The sequence below is a fragment of the Carlito syrichta genome, unplaced genomic scaffold, assembly GCF_000164805.1.
Source record: "Carlito syrichta isolate Samal-C Ts95f unplaced genomic scaffold, Tarsius_syrichta-2.0.1 Scaffold303459, whole genome shotgun sequence".
Lineage (NCBI taxonomy): Eukaryota > Metazoa > Chordata > Mammalia > Primates > Tarsiidae > Carlito > Carlito syrichta.
The window spans coordinates 1,290-12,403 of NW_007247555.1; the positions used below are offsets into that span (position 1 = coordinate 1,290).

The 11,114-nt window shown below is 38.8% G+C and overlaps 1 pseudogene; it reads right to left on the bottom strand.

The window, feature by feature from the left end:
• Positions 1-376: 376 nt before the first annotated feature.
• On the bottom strand, positions 377-8,275 carry LOC103260942 (annotated as a pseudogene).
• Between the last annotated feature and the right edge of the window lie 2,839 nt (positions 8,276-11,114).

An 11,114-nucleotide genomic window follows, 5' to 3' on the forward strand; every position in this document is an offset into this window, starting at 1 on the left:
ATAAACACAGATTTGGAAACATTGAATTAGGCGACATCGGTAGTATCCACAGAGTATGTCCACTAGACTTTAATGGAAATGAGAGGTGGACATGCAAGGTGCAGATTGAACAGTGATGCTGCCTGCTCTGGAAAGGCAACATATAGAGTAGGGAAGCAGAGGCATTGTACATGCTGACCCATGCTGACCCTGGCCCTCTCACCCTGTCAGAGAAGGTTGCCTGGGAGTAAATCTGGGAAGAGAGTTTCAGAAAGTTCCTGACTCACTTCTGAGTCAAACTGGCCTCCGTCTCTCTGATATTGATGTGGCTTTTGACACCCATCCTACGTTCCTCCGCAGGAAATAGATTAGGCAAGCCAGTCACCAAAGTTATTTACTACTCAACATCAATATATTGAAAATTTCTGTTTAGGCCATCTTCAACTTTCATGTCTTCTGAATTTAACTGCAATTCAAACACCTGTCACTGAAGTAGAAAACTTTTATTATGGCTAGATTGCATAATTATCAATTGGGAATACCCAAGTATATCAGGCAGTAGTGTGCAGAGGCAACTTTTAAAATATCTGATACATTTCCAAAAGTTCTTAAAGACAAATCTAGACACTCAAATGGTTAATGAGTAATCAATGAAAAATGAACAGAAATCTGTACCTAGATGTAATATATTAAAACTGCACAACATTGCAAAGAGAAGATTTCAAAGAAGCCCGAGATGAAACAAGCTGATCTTGTGCAAACATGATAAGGTCCTGAACTTAGAAGAGCTAGAAGAATCTAGAGGCAAATTTTGATGTATCTAAGATAACTTAGTAAGTTTGATGAATATTTTTGGATTTCTCTCTCTCTATAATAAACATGTATAATGTGGAAAAAATGTTTTCAGCATGTCTAATACAAGGAATTCTCCATGTTCTAAGGATGTCAAGTTTAAAAGCCTGTGAGAAACTCACTATTCAAAACTGAGAAACTTTAAATATCTAAAAGATGTCACTAATGGCTAGCACATAAATCTAAATAAATGTATAAATTCTTCAGAATGTTCTGAAATAGTGATGCAAGGAACAAGAATGAGAGAGAGAATTTAAAATGTCCACAGTTTAACCGTTGATGAAGAGCGGATGCCAGAGAAGTACTTTTGTCCATTTCGTATCTGATACAAGCGAAAAATCAAGTTGTATGAGCAATAAGGACTTTTTTAAATTGTTAGTAGAGGCAATCACCTCGGGTCCCCTCCCACTGCAGGAGTTTTTCTGTTCTCTCAATAAATCCTACTTTCTAAATAATAAGAATAATAATTGTTAGCAGAAAATTTGATATCAGTTTAAAAATTATAAACACATATTTGCATTGTTATTCACATAGTGTTAAGAATTATATTTGAGTTAATAGTCACATTTATAAGAAAATACTATCGCAGCAAGTTCACAATAGCAAGAACATGAAACCAACCATGCTGCCCATCAAAAGAGGACTGGATAAAAAAATGTGGTATATATATACAATGGAATATTATGCAGCCATAAAGAAGAACAAAATCATGAACTTCGCAGCAACATGGATGGAATTAGAGCTTATAATACGAGTGATCTCTCACAGAAACAAAGAGCTGAGTATCACATGTTCTCGCTCATAAGTGGACCTTGAACAACTACTGTATTACTGTAAAAAAGGGACTGAAAGCAGCAGGAAACTACAGGGATGGGGGTGTGGGGTATGGCTGGGATTGACGAGAGTCAATATCCACCTGGGGAAGGGGGACACACCTCATCGATAAGGGTACTTGCACAATGAACATTTGCATCCTAACCCTGAATTGTTCCCCACGATTTCAAAATTAAAAGAGAGAGAGAAAAAAAGGAAATACTCTTAGCAATTTTGTAAGATAATATAGTAACAATTAATCCTGTTTCAATACAGGAAACGACATGGCACTCATCACTTACACACAAAATAATAAAGAATTTGACAACATTACAAGTACAACCTCCGATGCATACAGACATAAGCACACAGTTACCTTTTTGGGAGGTGCGATTTCAACAATACATCCAAATACAGATAGAACTAATATTCAGAATATGCGCATGTGACAGATGGATTAGAAACATGCTCTCCAATATTTTACATGTCCCTGTACTCATATGCCTTGTACGATAAAATTCCACCTCCTTCCAACGAGAGGTGGTATCTGTTTTCACCATTTGGGTCTGGACTGTCCACTAGCTTGCATTGGCTAGTGGAATTTGCCAGAGCAATGGTGTGCCTAGATACGAAAACACTTTGCAGGCATCCACTCACTGCCTTGGGACTGTGCCATGGGTTGAGGTGAAGTCTGGGCTGGAGGATGAGGAACTATGGCAGAGAGAGAGAAGCCCAGACAACTGTCCCTCAACGTCCTGAAGCGGAGCTGCCTCATTGCTCTGCATAAACCTGAGAGAGCACAGCCAGGAACAGGAAAGCTTGGCCAACTTCAGATGGAGCCCAGGTGTGTTTTCAAACCATAGAATCATGAGCGAAATGAATGGCCGTGTCTTAAATTTCTAGGTTGAGGGCAGTTTGCTTTAGGACTCTAATTGTCGGTATAATTTTGGCTTCCTACACATAAGAAAGAAAAACAACCAAATAAAAAAAGAGAAAAGGTGCTTAACAAAGAAGAAACTCTGAAAGAGCCAGTTTATGAAAATTATACTACAAGAGTATATAAAAGAAATGGGAAAAAATCAAACCACGATGAGTTGGAGATTAAAGAACACCTAATCCAAGTTGTAAAAAAAAAAGAGTTGTCTCTAGCACAGAGATATGGTAAATTTCTAACTTAACGTGAAAGTTCAAATCTCTGAAGTGGTCCCATCTTCCCTCTATCCGCCCATGCTGCCTCTCATCTTCTAGAGTAGTTGAAAACCCTTATGAATGCACACAGAACATACATGCGTGGGGCACGCCAGGGAAATGGACCTGGCCCAAGGGCATCTCGAGAGCCTTACCTGCAAGCACATGCGTGAAAGGCACTGAGAGGAGCCCTGATGCCCACAGCCCTGCCCCTCACCTGCACGTTCTCTCTGATCCGCTGCTCACTGTAGCTCTTGGCCAGGACCACAAGCCCACATTGCAGCTGGTAGGGCAGGGTGATCAGGGCTGGAGTTCGCTTGTGCTTTTTGGCCACAGCACAAAGAACCATATCCTCCAAGAGGACTGGGGAGTTCGGATCCAACCTGGCAGGGAAGACAGAAATGCTCAAGTCCTGAGGTTGCACATCCAGTTGGTTAAAACAAAGACGAAGGTGTCCATCCTACACCAGGGCTTCTCAGGGAGGTCCTGGACCAGAAGCATCTCATCACCTGGGATCTGGTCAGAATTCCACATTTTCCCACCTCCTTATCCGTTTGAGAGTTAACACTAGTAAAACTGAATATGATATGACTAAAAGCTTTTCATCAATCAAACTAGTGTTTTAGATAAATTCCCTGTGTTTTTATTACCATCGTTTATCTCATTGAGTTCCCAGAGCACTATAGGCCACCAGCACAATGTCTTTTGACTTGCAGTAATCCAGCAAGGATGGGATAAGGATGACATTCTACCTGTATAAGATATAAAAGAGACAGATTATAGGAAATAGTTTGCTAATATTTTAAAAATTTAAAAACTCAATAAAAATCTTGTATAACATGAAATTTAACCTGAGGATATTAACCTCAGATAATGATCTTTTTCATAAAAATAAACGTTATCCTACGTGTCTTCTAAAAGTATACCTTTCAATGTCTTTTCTGGAAACACACAACCCTGTAAACTAGATCATTGTTTCTAATATCTTTGTCCACTAGAAATGTGGCATGGCCAATTACAAATCTGGGTTAAGGTAAGACTCTATGCACCTTGGACAACAATTTGTGCCAGAAAGCCAGAATTTCCTCAAATACATGAGTACAAGTCTGAAGGACAAAAAAATATAACAAGTTTCACAGAAATCACACTGATGGTCATTGGGGAGATTTGAGTACAAAAAGGAATAATGAGTACAATCAATTATAAGTCACACGAAAAACATTCATGAGTCTACGGTGATGAGTGAGAAAGTGAGAGAGAAAGAGATAACAAAAATATTTGCCTTAACTAATTCTGGTTATTAAAGTAATACTTTTTTCAAGACATTCATAATTACAGGGAAACAGTTAACTTCTCATCCTGTCTTAGAGGAATAACTGTTTCTTAGTATGACTTGGTGAAGAATTGTTTTTTCACAGTAAAATGTCAGGCAAGAATAGTGAAACTAGTAGTTAAAATGGCAAATAATCACTTAAAACTCCTATGGAAATACTGTAAGAAAATAACAATACAAATACATTTTTAAAAAAATCATTGGTGTAACATGAAAGATTGTTACAGAATGTGACTTTTCCTGCTTGTAATTATCAACCACCAGATTACTAAGGGGAAAACATGTTTGTGCAGAGCAAATCTGGCTACTACTAACTTTACCACAAATAGTGGGGCAATCTGTCATTTCATGCTGTCTAATGTAGGGAAATTTGAGAAACACAGCATGCTAAGAACATTTTCTTGCCAAAAATTCAAATCTACTTTCTAATTTATGGAAACTTACTTTTTAACAACTATGATGGAAGAGGGGAAGTTAATGTATATCAAAATACAAAACGCAGAAAACTACAATTGGATTCTGGTTAAAAAATGAAGACCTATCTAAGGCATTTTGAGAAAACAATGGGAAATTTTAATACAGACTCTATAGTAAGTGATATAAGAGCATGATTGTTAATTTCCTTAAATAAAATAATGGCACTGCAGCTGTAGAAATATCTTCATTCCTATGATATGCTTTCTGAGATCATCACTACAATTTACTTTTAAGAGCTTCTAAAAATCTCACATGTTTTTATGAAGATGTACCCATATATATATGTCTATATATTTAGCAACAAGGCATACTGTCAACAATTTTAGATATAGATGGTAACAAATGGATGCCCTGTATTACGCTTTCAAATTTACTGAAAGTTTGAAAATTGCCATAATGAAAAACTGGGTTAAAGCTAAATTTGAAGCCACTTTAAAGTCTTAACTTTTCAATGTGAAAATCATGGCCTGGTATTATTATATACCAAATTCGAAAATATTATACAACATATATTTCAATTGTAGACCTTCATTTCTTGATTCTAAATTGTCAAAATGCAAGTGCACGGAACCATACACGAACAGACGTGCTTAAACAGTCCATTTGAGAGCATAAAGCAAAAAGCAGCAGCTGACGAAGTCGTGGGCAGTCCCAGGGTCAGCTCCACGCTCTGCCAGATGTTCCTCAGGGTTGACTGCATGCCTCACAAATAGATGCCTCTATAGTCAGTCACTTCTTCTCTCCAACCGGATGATTTCCATTGCATTCAGTTAATTTTCAATGTATCTGTGCCTCTAGTCAAGAACCACAGTTACCAAGACAAAGCACCCAGGCATCTGAACTCTGATTATTCTCCTTTTCTCCTTCTTTACTGCCCATTCCATGTGTTCACGGCCTTTGTACCTATACCCAGTTCCTGCCAAATCATCTTCACCCATCCACTCTCTGGTTGTCTTTTACACTTCCAGAATCATTCACCTTTTCTCTGAGTTCGGATGGACCACTCAAACTCTGCTTGATCAAACTAATGCTGAATTTTACGTGACAAATGGCACGTAAATTTTATATATATATATATATATATATATAAAATTTTGTCTATCCTTACAGTTTCCCCTGGGGAAATACCTCTTTAACTGATAGCAACACTAATATTTAGCAATAATTGATAGCAACTGTGACCCAGGTAAGACCATCAGAGTTCCTTATTCCCAAGAGCATTTGATTTTCCTTGGCAGAATCATAAACTGAACATGGTCAATGGAGGCCCTTTTCAAGATTAATGTGGATATTGGAAGACATAGAAAGGCTCTCATCTATTAGTGACCATGAGCCTTAAATTGTCCCAAAGTCACAATTGCTACTAATGAAAAAGATTGAGACTAGAATCCAGCAAGTCTGTTGGAATGAAGAGATAACAATGAAGGGGGAAAAAAACATTTTTGGAAACTATGTTAAATCCTTTGATACAGTCATGGTTTTGACTACATAATTCCAGAAACTCTTTCTTATAAGCTAGCTTTAGTAGTTTTCTATAACTTAAAGTAAAAGTTTTACACAACAAAGTAATTAACGGTTAAGCATAGTTACAAAACTCCTCTGGGAACAATGGGCCAGCAGTAGAAGTAAGTTTGAGATGAACCAAGAGTGAGATCCACCAAGTCTGTTTCAGCGTAAAATAATGAGAAATGATAGAAGTTCACCACATGTGCAGCAGTTTTATTGGGCACCACACCTGCAGGAAATTCTGTGTCTGTGAATATCCCAAAAGATAGACTGAGGACCCATAACCAATCCAGCTCCTTGAATTTGGCTACTGTTATTTCCTCAAGTATTTGAGGCTGAGCCTTTAAGGTTGCTGTACTCTCTTCTCTTGTAGACATGCAGTGGAGAAGTGGGAGTTCCAATTTTATTTAATAAAGAGGGAATTAGATGTTAAATTAGGATTATTTTGTTGTATAATAATCCCTACATTCTCCTAAGAAAAGGCTCAAATCAACCACCGATGTAAACCCTGGTCATGTGAACAGCAGAGGTGAAAGATGTTTGACATAAAATGCCTATCTTGAGGGCCATTGGAAAGTGAATAAGATAGAGATCAACATAGTCCAATTGAAGTTTTTTCAATGAGTTTTCCAAGTCTGGTTGAACTGATTCTGGTCGATGGAAAGTAGACCAAAGCTGCAGAGGTTAAAGTTGGAAGTTGTGTTGAATGAATACTTGAGCCAATTTTATTCATTTACTTTACCTAATATTTAGACATTTTTCCACTGCTTGAAAACTCCATACCTTTTTTCTAGTGTTCCCTTTGTTTCTGGCCCATCTAAATGAACATTGCTATATGTTAGATATATAATTAGTACATTTATTAAATGATAGAAGAAAATTATTCATAAGATAAAATTTATCACCAAGTACCAATCATTCCCATAATCTGAATTATACTTGGTGGAGTCTACAAATGATGTTAACAGTCTAATTCTCTCATCCATCCAATCTAATGGGAAAGAAGGAATATCCCTGTTGTTTTGAAACTTTTCTTTTCATTTCTCATTTTTAAAATTATTTTTATTATAACGATGTGGCATACAATTCAGGTAGGTATACAAATGTTAATTATACAGTTATACTTGTTGATGAGGTATGACCCTAGCAGTTTCCCTCAACTGCCAATCCCACCCCCTTCCCCCTGGCAGTTTCCCCCTACTGCCAATTCCTTTCTTATAGTATTAAAATTGTTCAAGGTCTGCTTATGAATGATAACATATAGTACTCTGTTCTTTGTTTCTGTGATAGATGACTGAGTATGATCGACTCTAAATCCAAGTTGATGCAGAGTCCATATGTTTGTCCTTCTTTATGGCTGCACAACATTCCATTGAGCATATGCACCACATGTTTTAAATCCAGTCCAGTTTTGATGGGCAACACGGTTGGTTCCATGTTTTTGCTATTGTGAATAGAGCTGCAACAAACACACATGCGCAGGTATTGCTTAGAAACTTGAGGGAGTAAAAAATGTTTTTAATATGCTAAGGTGTGCCGCACCCAAGTTTAAAACACTTTACTTATCACTTGTTTAATACTCACTGAGCTTTCTTACTTTGTTTTCTCTCTGTCTGATACACATGGCAATTGAGAGTCAGAATAATAAGTTTCAGAAAGTCACCCAGGAATTAAGAAAAATTATAATATCATCATTAGTTATCATGGATTCTATAGACCATATGGAATCATACTAATCTGATAAGAAGCTCTGAAAAAGTAAATTTCAAGTCATAACTTTGAACATAGCAATGATGAGAAAGCTATCACTATCTCTGTTTTAGAATGCAGTTTTGATAGTTGCCTATGTGTGAATAATTGAGCCAATAGGCACAATTCCCCTGCACCTACTGATCCAGTCATATAATGGTGATCCTTATGTGGCCACATTATAAACATGCACACGCAAGCTCATCATATGCACAGTACCTTTGAAGTGTAGAACGTGTCTTCTCTTTTCACAGAGCCATCTGCAATCTTGCTTCGGGGGGCCAGACCAACCTCCTCTTCATTCTCAGAGAGATGTGCCGACTCAATAAGGCGGAACCCAGCTTGTACTGCTAATTTGGTGACTTCCACAGCCTTACTCTTAGGAACCAAAAGGAACACCAAAGTTGTTATTTTTTAGATGCCCATGACTGAAAACCGGTTCAGGCACAAGTAACAATCTTCACAGGACTCAGCTTCTTCTTGTGCCATGAGTTCGTTCTTTATGTGGCAGTGGCGAACCCATCTCAGTTTGCTGGACTCTTTCCTGTAATAACGGCTTGGTTTCCCAGCACCAGTACCCCGTCAGTACCAAACTGTCACTGGTTCCTCACTGCATGGGAGTCCCCAACTACTTCCCAAAGTTCTGTACTTTGTTGGAAAAGAATAACAGGATTTGACATGAAATATTCTCCTAATTATTTGGGGTTTTTTTGGAATTCCAAGTTACGATTTATTGTATAAGCTCTTCGAATTTTATTTTGAGCTACTTTCCTCCACAGATATTAAATATAGTCAGTAATTCGCAATTTGGCATAGCCAAGAGGACTTTATTCCCTTTATCTTTTTAAATCAATTATCATTGGCACAATCCTACACAGAAAATATCATGAAACTACTCAGCAAAAAGGCACAATGAATGAAGCATAGAAGAAATATCATGCAAGTGATGTTATGCAGGACACACTAACTTCCTCCAGCATCAGAGTTTGACAACAAGTAGGGAATGTTTTCTACAAGAGATTCTCTTTAGAGACTCAGTTCCAAAGATTTTGATGGGTTGCTTCTGACATGGGCACGCTCTGACTAACGCACATCAGAATTGCAACTCCACAAAGGAAAGCAGGCAAACATAAACCCCACTGTTTGCACACGCAGGCAGTTACTGCCACCACCATTATCAGTTAAAAAATTTTGAGAAATCCAACTTTTCAGACACCAGCCAGGGTCCCGTTTTGAAAACAGACACGTCTGTGGATAGCCGTCGAGGATGCTGATTCCTTTCCAAGTAAGGATTCTGTCTGCGTGACAGAACTTGATACTAGGTGTAATGAGGCATACTCTAGGAATATAGATTTATACACAAGAAACTCGCTGCAGCCTGGAGATTAGAACATTATATTTTATCCCTAAAACCCTAGAGCAACTATTCTGGGAAATATGTCATTCCAGTGAATTAAACTTGTTTAATTGTCTTCCAAAGTCGAATAAAGATTTAAAAGTATATTTTGAAATGACAAACTCATAAATAAAACAAACTATTTTACATTTAAAAAATACTTCGGCAGCTCTACTTTCCCAATAAATATACCAGGAAGTAGATACTGGGGCTTACTGCCATTTCCTGATCCCAGCCTTGATCTTTCTCTGGTGTGCTGGCACTCAGAGTGTGACCATGGTAAAAACTTCCTGATGTTGCCGAGACTGATGGGTCAAGCCTGTAATCCCAACACTTTGGGAGGCTGAGGTGAGAGAATTGCCTGAGCTCAAGAGTTCGAGACCAGCCTGAGCAGCATGGTGAGACCTCCTCTCTATAATAAATCAAAAAATTAGCCAGACATGTTGGCGCATGCCTATAGTTCCAGCAACTTGGAAGGCTGAGCAGAAGGATCGCCAGCAGGTCGAGGCTGTGGTGACCGTGAGCATGTCACTGCACTCCAGCCTGGGCAACAGAGTGAGACTGACCCAAAACAAACAAGCCAACAAACAAACAAAACCCAAAAGACTTCCTGATGTCCTTAGTCTTATTTCTCCTTCATGCAAATTGATATTATAGAGTAAACTAGCCTTGATGATGGTCTTCAAAATATCTCCTTGCATATTATTATCTTATAGGTTAGAAAAGTGAGATTCAAATTTTATGCATCTAGTTCCTACTTACCTAATTCTTCATTTGAGCACTATTGGAATACATTTTTACTCCAGTCTAGACATAGTTCAGTCTAGAAAATGAAGTCTCCATTGTGCTCACTTTCATATCTGGAGACCACATCTACCATTCTGATACATATTAGCAAGGACCAAGAACACAGACTTTTTTTCATTAGGTTATACTCTTAGTTGATGGTATAGTTTTCACTCAGGTAATCATACTAGTGGCAGAGTGACCACACGGGAAATTCGACGTCGTCCTGATCCAGTATTGCCGTGTGGTGTCCAAGTCAGTCTGGCAGACCAGCAGTAGACTCCTAATAGTTTCCACGTCCTGCACCTCCAGTGACCCTTACCCCGGCAATATCTTTGGGTCAGGTCTACTTGGACGAGGGAAAGATATCTTGGATTTAGAAATAAACAACAAAACCACATACATCGCAATCAATCTTCAAGAAAGAAAGCTGACAGGCAGTATTCCTTTTGTTTTTTGAGTAGGAGTCTCAGAGTGCAGGGGCATGACCATGGTTCATGGCAGCCTTGGCCTCTTGGGATCAGGTCATCCTTCTGCCTCAGCATCCTGAGTAGCTGGGACTACAAGCATGCGACACCACACTTGGCTCAACCTTTGAAAATGTTTTCGTAGAGACGAGGTCTTGCTATATTGCACAGGCTAGTCTCGAACTCCTGGCCCCAGCCATCCTCCTGCCTTGGCCTCCCAAAGTGAGTGAGCTCACCTAGTCCAGGCAGTGTTCTTGCCTGTTGAATATTCTGCCAAGTTGGGAAATAGTCACACACAGAAAAATGAAATGCCTCACATAAGCACTAGGGAATCCTACAACCAGACTTCATGCGGAAGAAAGATTGGTTAACTTTTCTCTTTAAAAATGGACGAGAAGCCGGGCTCGGTGGCTCAGCCTGTAATCCCGCGCCTTTGGGAGGCTGAAGTGAATGAATTGCCTGAGCCCGCTGGTTCGAGACCCGCCGGGGCAGGTGAGACCTCATCTCCACAATAAATCAAAAAATCAGCCGGGTGTGGTAGCACATGCCTGTAGTTCCAGATACAGTA